This window comes from Myotis myotis, unplaced genomic scaffold (genome assembly GCF_014108235.1).
Source record: "Myotis myotis isolate mMyoMyo1 unplaced genomic scaffold, mMyoMyo1.p scaffold_m19_p_9, whole genome shotgun sequence".
Classification (NCBI taxonomy): domain Eukaryota; kingdom Metazoa; phylum Chordata; class Mammalia; order Chiroptera; family Vespertilionidae; genus Myotis; species Myotis myotis.
This window is the reverse complement of record NW_023416401.1, coordinates 35,338,163-35,351,548: the sequence shown is the minus strand read 5'-3', so window position 1 is coordinate 35,351,548 and position 13,386 is coordinate 35,338,163. Positions and strand designations below refer to the sequence as shown.

Genomic DNA, 13,386 nt, shown 5'->3' with positions numbered 1-13,386 from the left:
CATGAAGTGGTGCTAAAGACAAACTGACTCATGGTTTTCAATGCAAGTCTATAATTTCTATAGTAAGTCATAACAAAGCTGACATTCAGAGGAAAACTGTGGTTGGATACTTGGAAGAGACTATGGAAACTAAAAATGACCTAGGTAGTAGACTATTTAAGAAACCTCTCTCTGCAGTGGAGTCAAATTTTCATAGAAAAGAACCATGTACTTGTTTCCAGCCCATTCTTAGAGTTCCATTTTACTGGCGAGGATATGAATTCTAATTTGTGAATTTTAAGACTTTTTTAAAGCACTAACTTAAAAGATAAATACTTATTTTACAGCATGTAGGAAAATCTCTTGGATAGCATGTTCTGACATATTTAACCCAACAAACTTAACCCAATCCAGAAGGATTCCCAAAATAATGACAATACCATATCTCTCAGTACATGAAGGCTTGCCTCTCTTCTACCTGGGTGGTCCCTCAATACATCTGACCAAACAATTTCAAAAAGCCACTGCACATATAAAAGAGCATCTAATCAAGTAAAAAAAAAAAAATCCCTGATCTCCTATTGCAAAACAATTCAAAGTTGGCCAAAGTCCAAACACTGTACAAGAATAGACAAAAAAAAGACTTTTAATCTAAATTGCTTTTATGTAGAAGAAATCACTTAAACATTAAAGAAAAATATTTCAGAGACACTGACCTTTGACCTGTACCTACACCTAAAAGGGATTTACAAATTAAAGTGGCACTCTTCTTGTTATTGATATACCATTCAAAAAAACATGTTCTATTTTGCAAATAAATTTATTTGCCTGAAGTATAGATAAACTTTATGCAGTAACTTGTGCATTTTATATTTCCCTTTTCTAAACCATCAGAAAATGATAATGCAAGTAAGACGGTACTTAGTATTCCGCTGTTTTATTGTTATCAATGCCTTCTGAAATTAAGTCACACTTCTCAATTTAGAATTTATTTCTTCTCACAATAGCTTTGTTACTCCAACAACAGTTTTAAAAGTTTGATGCCAAAATAACATGCTTTTTTTTTATAGCCTTGTCTCAGCCAAGACATAAATCACCTCCCATTCCCCAGAGCTCACTCGGGCTTGGTGTTCGCCCTTTTCTTAATAGGGCATTTCTGCTTAATTTGCTGTAATTGATGTTACGTCCAGGGTTCCCAGATATAAGTGGAGTCTAATCTTTTTAGTTTCCTTAAGACTTTAAAAGTCAGTGTAAAATTTAAAAAGAGGGTTTTTAACACTTGGTGTGATGACTCTTCCACTGGGAAAGTTAACACTAGCAAGGAAAACTCCACCGCACCTGGTCGCCTCAGGGAGCCTAAAAATGGGCCCCCAAAAAGGACAGGCAGGAAATCTGCAAAAGCAATTCCAATTCCACAAGGCAAATGTAAAAAAAAAAAAAAAAAAAAAAAAAAAAAAAAAAAGCTGAAACACCAACTTAAACACGTAATGGAAGCACTGCATGAGCAGGACTGCCTGGCCCTCTCAGGATTTGTCCGCCCAGCCTCCAGGAGTAATGAATAACACATGTTTTCTTTATCATTCTATTCCGCAATAATCTCTTCCCAACTTTAACCCGGGACTTCAGCTGGAGGAGAAAAAACCCTAGAAAACTTTGGATCCCTAAATAAAAAAATATAAAAAAAAAACAAAAACGGAAAGGAAACAACGCTCCCACTGCAAAGGACCACAGTTACAATTTACTGGGTAACCACACCCACCGCATTGCAGAAGCCATGAACTTGATGGGGGGAGGGGGGGTAAAAGGGGGAGGCGGGAAGAGGGAGGGGAAGAAGTAGAGCAAGATTAGAGGGGAAATCCGAGAAAGCAAGCCCCCGCGGTAGGAGCCGGGAAACCCCCAGGAACTGGCTGAGTCCACGACTCCAGGCGCCCTAAGCCCGGCCTCCCCACCCCCACCGGCCGCGCTCCCAGACATCTCCCCAGGCAGCTCGCAGCCCCGCGGGCGCCAGGTGAGCGTCCCGCTCCCGGCCCCGGCCCCAGCCCCCGCAGGCCAGCCTCGGCCTCCCCGCGCAGGGGGCCCCCGCAGGTGCCCGGGTCAAGAGCTAAGTCTTTAGAACGCTCCATCCTCACCCCCCGTCGGCCGGGCTCTACCTCCCGCCACCGTCTGGGGGACGCTGCCCCAGTTCGAGGAAGGAGACAAGTTACATAAAAGCGCCGGCTGCTCCCGAGCGGGGATGCTTTGTGCGGAGCGCACCTTTCCCCGCGCCTGCACCCAGGACCAGCCCGCAGCCCAGCGCCTCCGGCCGGCCGGCCACCCACCCAGGGCGGCGCCGCAGTGTCGCACCCCCCGGCCCCCGCCGGCCCTGCGCAGCCCGCCTGGCCCTCGCCCCCACCCCCAGGGGTAACTTAAAACATGGCGCCCCGAACGGGGGATTTCGGCAAATGGATCGAGAAACGACGCGGGAACCGAGTCGCCCTTTCCGGCGAGGGTTCCCAGGGGGAGCCCCCCGGGCCGGAGGCGGGCGCTCAGGCTCCGAGCGCCGGCCCAGCAGATGCTGCAGCGCGGCGGCGGGCGGAGCGGCGCGTCCCCGGGCATGGGGCTGGGCGCACAGGCTGGGCCCGGCGGGGGGCCCGGGGGCGGGCGGGCGAGATCCCGGGGCGGGCTCCGTGGGACCTGGGCTCCGGCGACCCGGCAGCGCGGGGGCCACGCGTCAGGGGCGCAGCCGCGCGCGCTTCGCCCCCGGCCTCCGGCTCACCCTCCGCACCTCGCCCACGGGAGACCCCCGCGGAGACCCCGGCTCCGGCGGGCAGAAAAGTTACCTTGGCTGGGCAGGAGCCGGGCGCGCGGCGGCGTGGGGACGGCTCGGCGCACGTCCTCCGGGCGGTGCGCAGGGGCGCGGGCGTGGGGAGGAAGCCGCAGACGCGGGCTGCTTGCGCGGCTCCCCGCCCCCCTTTGCAGGGGACTCGGAGGCTCGGCGGAGCTGCGCGGGGGCACACGCCCAGTGAGCGCAGAGCGCACCGGCCTCCTCCCCACCCCGTTCCGGCTGCGGGGGAGGGGGCCGCCGCAGTACTTCAGGACAGTTACTTGCTAGCCACCTTCTCGTCCTGGCGTGGGGACAACGCCTCGATACGGTTGCCAATAGCGTTAGCCATTGGGTATCCACTTCGATGATCGCCAGGGCCCTCTATCCCCTTCTCAGCCCTCCCACACGCCGGCTCTGAGCGTGGGGGAGGGTGTTCCTGACCTCAGGTGAGTTATTTATTAACTTAGGGACTGCAGTAATTTTTTTTTTTCTTTTTGAAAGTAAAAAAATAAAATAAAAAAAATTCAAATTGTTGGTATCTTGCACATGTGGGCCCCCAAGAAATATTAATAGAGAAGAACTGAATGAACTAAAGGTGACAGAGGGTTTTCTGCGGCCGCCTCCTCCGCAAGTCCCACCATAAATGTTCACAGTTACAGGTGTTCTCCCAAGCTTCCCAGACTAACAAGAAGTCATTATTGAGAAGCTTTACACTGAAATGGAGAGAAGGGGGCTCACACTCTGGTTTATCTCACATCTAAGTTCTAACCAAGCAATCCAGGCGTATTTATTACAATGTTTAAGGCCCTCTGCACGTATTCCTCCCTAATCACCCTTCCAGGAGCTCACCAGTCATACAGAAAGGGAAAATGGACTCACAAGAAGATTGCATTTACTGTTGGGTGCCAAAGGTGCGATGCAGATCATGATGCTGGTGGCAGAGACCAGTGGGTCTGTTCTGTCCCCGAGAGTTGGCCTGGGTTTCCAGGACAGGGAATACCGCAATAGAAAAGGAGAGGGGGCATTTTTCAGATTGTATGGGAGAGAAGGTTCGAAAATTATGGTGTTACTCTTTTGCTATGGAGTTTATGGACCTGTTTTCTGTAGATGTGCTCGCTTTGAAAAAATCTTTAGCAAGGAAATGTGACTTATGTTATTGGAAAAATAATCTGTTGACACAGCAAAGACTAGAATGGATGGGCAAATACAGGGGCTGTTAGGAAGTGACTATGGCATTGTTCCAAGTAACAGGTAAGAAGGGCCTGCAATGCCTTTTAAGTGACAGATAAAGGTGATAGTTCAAATACTGGGTGATATATTTGGGGATCACTGTATTAATTTCCTATCAGGGTCACATGAGTGTTAGAGGCGTACATGCACATATCACATCTGTACTTGGCTGCCTATGTTCATATAAGATCTGGAATGAAGAAGGGATTTATTTTCCTTTTTTGTGTGCACACTATGGCACACTCCTTTAAAAGTGGACGTTAACAAATTGTGTTGTTTACAAACAAACATGGTTGGCATTGTCATTTGAGACACAGATGGTTTCATATTTTCATTCATTTTATTGCCATGTTTTTTGCTATTTTTTTAAATTGAGAGCAAACTGTTTCTCTCTAATTCATGAACCAATCTTTCTCACGATGGAGAAAATTGGCAATAGTGTACAAATATCTTGTCTCCTTGGGAGAAAATGTTGGAATCCTAAATATTTTTTAAAAGCTAGGAGTACCTAGCTAATTATCCTAGTATTCCATGAATTCAAAATTTGAAGTAAAATAAACATACTTCTTCCTAGTTTAGTAGTAAATCTGGGAAGCAATGACTATGAAACCCTTTGGGCTTAACCAGCACTTTCCACTATTCTTTTTTTGTTTTTCCCAGCACTGATATGGAGAAAAAGAAATCTCAAACTCAAGAGCAGCACATAGCTCTGTCCGTCAGTAACCTGCTTGCATCTCTGTAATAAACTCTCTTCCTTCCACCTGGGTAATATGTAGGAGCCCACTTAGGCATCTCTGTCTCCCCACAGTGCCTCACTGGGTACATTGCAAGCCAAGCACTGAACATTTTCATGAATGGATATTGAATAATGAACTAAGTTTTCAATTTAACTTTGAGTATTCAGCTTCTCATGTATAAAATAAGTTACTATTTTCAAAATCCTTTATGTTTAAAAAATACTAGGGTTCCATTCTGCACAGCAATAGAAATCATCAATGAAGCAAAAAGGCAACCGACCAAAGAGAGAAGATATTTACAAACAATACCTCCATTTAGGTGCTTATATCTAAATATATAAAGAACTCATACAACTCAACAACAAAATATAATCCAATTAAAAATGGACAGAGTATCTGCACAGACACTTTTCACAAGAAGATATACAAATGGCCAACAGGGATAGAAAAAGACATTCAACTTCACTAGCTACTAGGGAAATGCAAATCAAAACCACAACAAGATACCACCTCACACCTGTTAAAATGGCTCTTATCAATAAGACAAAAATAAGTGTTGGAGAGGTTGTGGAGAAAAAGGAACCCTCAGACACTGCTAGTGGGAATGTAAACTGGTATAGCCACCTTGAAAAACAGTATGGAGGTCCTCAAAAAGTTGAGAAAAGAGCTACCATTATGACCTAGCAACCCCTCTTCTGGGTATCTACCTGAAATATTTGAAAACATTTATTAGTAAAGATATATGTACCCCCTGTTCATTGCAGCATTATTCACAGTAGCCAAGACATGGAAACAACCTGAGTGTCCTTTGGTGGATGATTGGTAAAGAAGATGTGGTACATATATACAATGGAATATTACTCAACCGTGAGAATGGATGAAATTCTGCCATTTGCGAAGCATGGATGGACCTTGAGAGTATCATGCTAAGAAAAATAAGTCAGATGGAAAAGGACAAGAACCATATGATTTCACTCATGTGGGATAGAAAAAAGAAAACAACTAACAAAAACAAACTCATAGACAGATAACAGTATGGTGGTTACCAGAAGGGAAGGCAGTGGTGGGGGTGGAGGGGGGGGGAGGATGAAGAAGATAAAGGGGGGGGAAATATATGGTGAAGGAAGGAGACTGGACTTTGGGTGGTGAGCACACAATGCAATATACAGATGATAAAGCATTGTACACTTGAAACTTATATAATGTCATTAACCAGTATAACCCCAATAAATTTAATAAAAAATACTAGGTTCTATAAAATAAAAAGACATTATCACATCTTAATACCTGCTGAGTAAAAGCAATAATGAAAAACCTATTTACTCTCATCAGGAAAGAAAATTATGAGCTCTTCCACATGGAAAGAGAAGGAAAGTAACAAAGTAGAAAGCAATATAATGATGCCATTACAGTTGAATTTGCTTCCTTTCATGAAAATCTAACTTCTCCCTTAATCCCTCTCACTTCAAAAGAATTCTTTAGCCTTAGCTGGTTTTGCTCAGTGGATAGAGCATCGGCCTGTGGATTGAAGGGTCCCGGGTTCGATTCTGATCACCGGTCCTGGGCCGTGTGCGGGAGGCAACCAATTGATGTGTTCCTCTCATATCGATATTTCTCTCTCTGTCTCTCCTTCTCCTTTCCACTCTCTCTAAAAAGCAATGAAAAAATATCCTCAGGTGAAGATTAACAACAAAGAAAAGAATTTTTTATTCCTGTCAGTATATAACCCCTCATGGTGCTTTTCCAATAAGTTACAGAAAAGTAGATCTTAAGTCCAAAAACCGCCTTTTACATAGTACCAGAGAGTTAATGCAGACATGGCATGAGAACTCAGTCAGATTTCTAGTTTAATATGTCCACATGGCAAACCCTGAAATAATCCATGAAACATGGGAAAACATTCCTTGACTCCAGCCTAGTGTCAACATGCTCATTGTAGTCTCTTCTGCCATACTAAAGCTTACCTTACAACCTAATCTTACTTATGGATTTCTTGAAATTGCTCTAGTACATATAAGATACTTCACTGAAGACCAACAAGAATTCTAGCCGTGGTACAGAGAAAGGAGCACAGCTCACTTCAAGTTAGTTACGTATGTAGCTTCATCCCAAGCTGTGGCGGCAGCATTTCCCATGAACCTCAGTCCAACCACAAGCAGCAATATCATATATACTCATTGGTAATCACTGATACTCTGCTACCTGAAGAACAATAATAACTCCAAGGTGAGAGCCAAGGCAAGGGCAGAGTTTTCAGGTTGTATTACAGCCATAGTGACAGTCTCATCAACAAGACTCCAGAAAAAAAGGATAGAGAACCTGTCCTTTGGAACTTTGCCCTCAAACACAAGGATTGATAGAATATTGAAGCTTGACCAAACCCTACAAACATTAATAAGACATGCACCACTCATTTCTCTGACAACCTCAGACCACCCTTACCTAGAGAATTGTGATATTGAAAAGTATCTCCATATTCTTTAGTCCTTTAAGTTACCTCTTTCAACCTAAGCTGCCTTGGTAAAATGCCTACACTTGCAGTAACTAGTTGAGACTTATTGTGTGCTCAGTATGTCGGAACCTGAATTGCATGTCAAGTCCTTGAAATCAGGACACAAAGTATGCAGCCATAATATTACCAGGGACCATAAATAAGAGAAATACAGGGATGAGTGCATAATTCAAAAGCAACAAAGCTAATTCTTGTGAAAAATTCGGTTAAGAGTTTCTAGGTTCTAAGAATAATGTTAAATTTATGGCTCATTAAGGCTTCCAGATGTTCTCTTTATTCTGGGTCCCTATACATCATTTCAGGCATATGTATACATATAGAGCACAGATGCAAAATGAAATTTAAAAAATACCAACAAGTACAAATGCAGCACAAAATGTACAAAATATGTACATACGAGCGGGCCAAAGGTTAGACACACCACATCATTAAAAAATAATTCCTATTCATCAAAATTTCATTATTTGCTTCCTTTGTTCTCTTGTAAAAATATTAGTTATAAAGGCAGGATCAACATATTATGTAAATTCCAATGTATTAAAATATACTACCCTTATTAAATTATTTCATTTTTCCCACTTCTAGTACATTTTAGAAGTAAATCCCAGCACTTTTAAATAGAATAATTTCTAACAAAGTTTTAAGGTTTATTCTAATCCTCATATTTTTATAAGGTTTAAATGCTGGTTAATTTTATTCTCCTCCCATTAAGTGAAAATAAAAATCCATTAAGGATATTTTATATTAGGGCATTTTATATATAATGGCAAAATAGAAAGATAGTAGGTAATCTGTAATATTACTAAATTCAGCTCCCAAGCTATTCACTATCTGAAACAACATTGATATCCCAAAGAGATGGTCAGTTTTGGGTTATGCCAAGGACACTTAACATTTTAATCACTTTCCCCCCAAAAGTCATAAAATAAATGCCAGCAAGCCTTTCAGTCTCCTGTAAAGTTATAAATCATCTTAGCCAGCTATTATATTTCATTCTAACAGCAATCAACAAGAATTAACCAAGAGAGAAAAATGGGTAATAAGTAAGACATTCAGATGTTTTGTTTATTAACTTGTTGACTCTAAGTTTATGTTCCTCTCTTTAGGCAAACATGTCATAGATAACTTTATAAACTAAGACATTTACAGCTATAATACATCAAGAAAAATGCCATCTTTTTGCTGCTTAATTTGATTCCTGTTTTCCAGAATTTTTTTCCCCCATTATCAGTTACCTAACTCAGTGATTTTCAACCTTTTCATCTCATGGCACACAGAAACTAATTTCTAAAATTCAGCAGCACACCAAAAATTATATTACATTTTTGCCGATCTGCCAAAAAACAAAAACAAAACAAAAACAGGTAAAATTTTGATTCATTCACACCGGAGAGCTACTGTTGTGTTAGCTGTTGTCATTTTTAAAATTTGACAGTCTAAGAGAAAAGAGGTCCGTGCCCTGTCTGAGTAGTCAGGCTCTGCATGTTTTAAAAATTCTCACGGCATATCAGTTGAAAATCGCTAGCGTAACTACATGCATGCTTTAATAGTGTGGGTACAATCTGAAAATGTGATTCTACTCTTGCCCACAGCTTCCAAAACATTCTGGGAATCAATGAAAACGTCACCTAGAATATCCGTATCCCTGAAATAAATCTGGTGTTTAATAGGTCAAAGCCATTTTAAAGGAAGCCTCTGCTATTGACTCTTTCCTGTTTAAGATGGTTATCCGGGACCTGTCAGAACATACAAGATGGGATTATTTGCGGATGATACAAATCTGAGGATGCCAGAATTTATCGATTCAGGCTGTTTGCGAAGAGTTTACCTTTTATATGTCCATATCAACAATAATCTTGGAAAGTGATAAAAGTTTTCACACTATAATAATAAAAGCATAATATGCTAATTAGACTGGACATCCTTCAGGACGACCTTCCGGACTAAGCCCGGGCTGCGAGGGAAGTCTGGTCCTGGGTGCGAGAGGGAAGCCGGTGCTGGCAGCTGGAGGAAGACCTACTTTCACATGAATTTTGTGCATCGGGCCTCTAGTTTCTATTAGAATCACTTGGAGAGTTTGTTAATAATGTAGATTCTTGCCAAAACCGGTTTGGCTCAGTGGATAGAGCGTCGGCCTGCGGACTGAAGGGTCCCAGGTTTGATTCCGGTCAAGGGCATGTACTTGGGTTGCGGGCATATCCCCAGTAGGAGATGTGCAGGAGGCAGCTGATCGATGTTTCTCTCTCATCGATGTTTCTAACTCTCTATCTCTCTCCCTTCCTCTCTGTAAAAAATCAATAAAATATATTAAAGAAAAAAAAAATAATGTAGATTCTTGGGTCTAGCCCCAGAACAAGCAAATCAGAAGCTCCAGGGTGGGGTTCAAAGAGCAGGCACTTTTAACTAGCTCCACAGGATATTCAAAATCACACTCAATTTTGAGAACCACTGATCTAGGTGACCAGTGTACAACACTAATCACACAGGTGACAAAGTTGGTATATTATTCAGATAGATGTTTAATAGAAGTTGAAGCAGAGAACAGTGTGGAGGGCAAGCCTCATTCAGCCATATAAGTGAGCTGAACTAAAGGGAGCCTATACTATAACAGGCAGCACACATTTTGCAAGATGTATTGCTTGGATCCTGTCGTTATATGCATCAATTTGCAAGAGCAGTTCATTAACAATAAGTATAGTAATAAATAACAATGAAAGATTGTTCTGTACCCAATTCCAACAATAATTGGATTAGATGTACATTCATTGAAGATTGCAATAACACTACAACTCTGACCTTAATTTCCAAGTGCACAAAACAACTTTACAAAGTTGCCAAGGTCTGTCTCATTAAAATGGGAAATGAAGAACTAATTGCTGGCAGTTTTGGTTGAGTATGAGGCTTGACTATCCCCAACCCAGCAAGAAAATAGAGACTTTAAATTATTAACACTGTTTGATATACCATACATAGGCTAACAAGAATCCCCTGCACTGATTAGTGAAAACTAGCGAACCCAATTAAAGAAATTGGCCAGAGGCTACATCATTCTACCCTTAAGCACAACATGAGGAATTTTGTTTCAGAAAAAAATATATCCTTAGTCTCATTAAATTAATATGTTATTAATTTTATAGGCCTTTTATTTTTATATCAATTTAGAAGGTTGTTTTGATCATATAGTTGATGAAACCTATAGCATGATAAAGTTAAATCTCATTTTACATATATAAATATAAAGATAGATAGATAGATAGATAGATAGATAGATAGATAGATAGATACCTATACTTAAGTAACAAAAATAATTTAGGACAACATGAGGGGCATTTTAAATATTTTCTTTCATTAGAGGGGTGTTAGAGAATGAGATTTCAGCTCAAAGAAGACTGCTGTTCTCATATGGAACCAGGTTGTCTAATGAGCAGTGGGATCTCCAGCAAGAATGGACAGGGGACAGATACCAGGTGACATCTACCAATAATGCCCCTGAAGCGATTCCTCTATCATGTAGGTACTTGGGTAAGATCGTATGTAGCATCCACCCAACTCAAATCAAATTGTTTTCCACCCAGGCACCAGGACACAAGTCTTCACTGTTGAGGTAGCAACTCAAATGTTGACTTCATGAAGATATACTGACTATATGTACAGGGTGTCACAAAAAATGTATATACACTTTAACAGCTGATAGCTCAATTTTGAAAATGAAGTGTATTTTAATAAACACTGCCTTTATAATTATTCAAAGTGTGTGTATACATTTTTGGGGGACACCCTATATATTTACATTGTTATTGAATAGCCTACAAAATGTCTCTGTTTTGAGATTAGTATTTCATTGATGTGGTGCTTTTCTCCAAAGTCTCAAGGCAATTTCCACTACCTTTTTCCCTCTCACACATCTTCTCTGATCCATCAACTCTAATCCACTTGTTCCGCCCTTATTCATCAGACCTTCCTTTATCTCTGAGCCAGGTTTGACTGAGTTGCCTTAGGTGGATGGGCATGATGTTGAGTCAAGGTATAAAGATTCTAAATGGGAAACCATTATATTTCTAAGTCTTTCTGAATTTTCCTCAGGTGTTCCAGTGCCCATTCCCCAATTATTTCACTGTTTAACAAAATCAAGCAGGCATGCAATTATCATATTTTGCTCATGAATGCCGTTATGGCTTGAGGAACAGAGTACTAGATGATATCTTAAAATTGTTTTGTGTCCTTGAGCAAATTTCAGCTTCTCTTGATACCCACTGAAATATTCCTTCCATTTTCCATTTTATTAGAATAGAGTGGTGGTTATATGGCTGTATATTAGAAGAATCACTTGAGGGGATTTTTTAAAAATAGCAACTGAAGTTAATTATCATGGCTGAGTGATAGATACATGTGGGCTTATTATGATTCTCTCTACTTTGTGTCCATTTGAAATATTTCATAGTGAAAATTTAAATTTAAAAATAACTTTGAAATATAGATGCTTGAGCTCTACACCAAACCAATTAGATCAGAACCTCTGGGGAGTGAAGCCCAGGCATCAGTATATTTAACATTCCCTGAGTGATTTTTTTATGTGTAGGCACATTGAGAAACAGGAAGAGTAAAATGAAACTAAAGCAGATTATTAAATTGAATGTTAAGAATTCCTCAAAAGAAGGATGTCGTAAAAATAACCGTTAATAGCGACCACCTATTTACATCTTTAAACAATTACCTAAAGTACTTGGTAGAAGCCACTGGGTTAAAAATGAATGTACCCATTATATTCTCTGAAGCTAGTTGTTTTTTGAACACATGTCTGGTTTTCTTGGCAGTGCCTGCCATCAGATTTGTTGATATTCACACTCTTTGAGGGGAACCTATTACTGTAGCTGGCTGCCTATTTCATTGTAATGTGTCAATAAAATGGGAGCATATTTAACAGCTGGCATATAGAACCCATACCCCACTAAATGTCATTACTAGAATTTCAACAATTCTTCACCATAAAGGAAAAAACAGATCATTTATGGTTTTATTCCAAGTTAAAGAAAATGCACTGGAGCATTCAGGATTATCTTAGGTGATGGATGATATAAGGGTCTTGTAATTAGAGGGGTCTAATAGGAATCATGTCTAAATAAATATAATCCTAATGTTTTATGAATTGAGTTAGTGATTATTTTATCCAGGGGTATTCAGGCATTGGGACTCTACATCATGGTGTCCAGTCCAGGGATCACTATTTTACTAAGAACCAAATTTATTGAACATTTATCTTGTGCAAGGAAGGGTTTTAAGAGCTACTCTATGAGAATACCTTATTCTCCCATCACAGAGATAGATTCTGTCATTACTCCTATTTTATAGAAGAGGTAAATGAGGCAGAAATAGATTCAACAATGTGTCCAAGGTTACACAGGTATGAACAATAGAACCAGAATACAAAGTTGGGTGTTCTGATTCCTGAGCTACCCCCATATAAGAACTATATGGTCAAATATAGATACATACACGCACATGCACATATTTAGTTAAATCTCTTGCAATCACCAATATTCAACTGGTTTTCAACTATCAAAACAGCAATTTTACAGTACAATAAAGTGTGCAATGACAAAACATTGAATTAACTATGAATGCAGAGAAGCACTGAATTAAGGAATGACTATTTCTACTACCATGGACATGTTTGAGAACAAAAAAGGTCCTCTGAAAAGTCTCTAAGAACACTAATATAGAAAGAATACTTGGGTTTTTAATAATCTAAGAAGCTATTAGAACTTAAGGCAAATGCTAATAAAATTTTAGTAATTACTTTATTTAACATCTACTACATGCCACACATTATTTTAAGTGTTTTATATGCATATTTCCTCTTTTTCCCTCATAGGTCTATGAGGAAGGAATTCTTATGACCCACAATTTACAGTAGATAAAGCAGGTCACTGAGCAGCTAAATAACTGTTCCCGGTCGCACATTTGTGAAGTAATGGGACCAGGCAATTCTATTTTGGAAACTGTGCTCTTAACCACAATGCTAAGTTGTTCCTGCCTGCAAAATTCCATATGTCCAGTTGAAGTTCCTCTACAGAAAGGGGGATATTAAATTTTTAAAAACTGTATTACAAATGGAATCTGTGTAT

General features: G+C 40.5%; 1 protein-coding gene across 29 annotated transcripts in view; it reads right to left on the bottom strand.

Moving 5' to 3' along the window:
- EPB41L3 (erythrocyte membrane protein band 4.1 like 3) overlaps positions 1-13,386 on the bottom strand; it is a 219,497-nt gene that overhangs the window by 133,279 nt on the left and 72,832 nt on the right. Inside the window, exon 1 of one of the 29 annotated variants that reach the window (XM_036322540.1) lies at positions 2,799-3,057. The exons of the other annotated variants lie outside the window; for them this stretch is intronic. The gene's annotated coding sequence lies outside the window, so the exon portion shown is untranslated. Of the gene's footprint in view, positions 1-2,798; positions 3,058-13,386 lie in introns of those variants that run through there. 29 annotated transcript variants of the gene reach the window in all.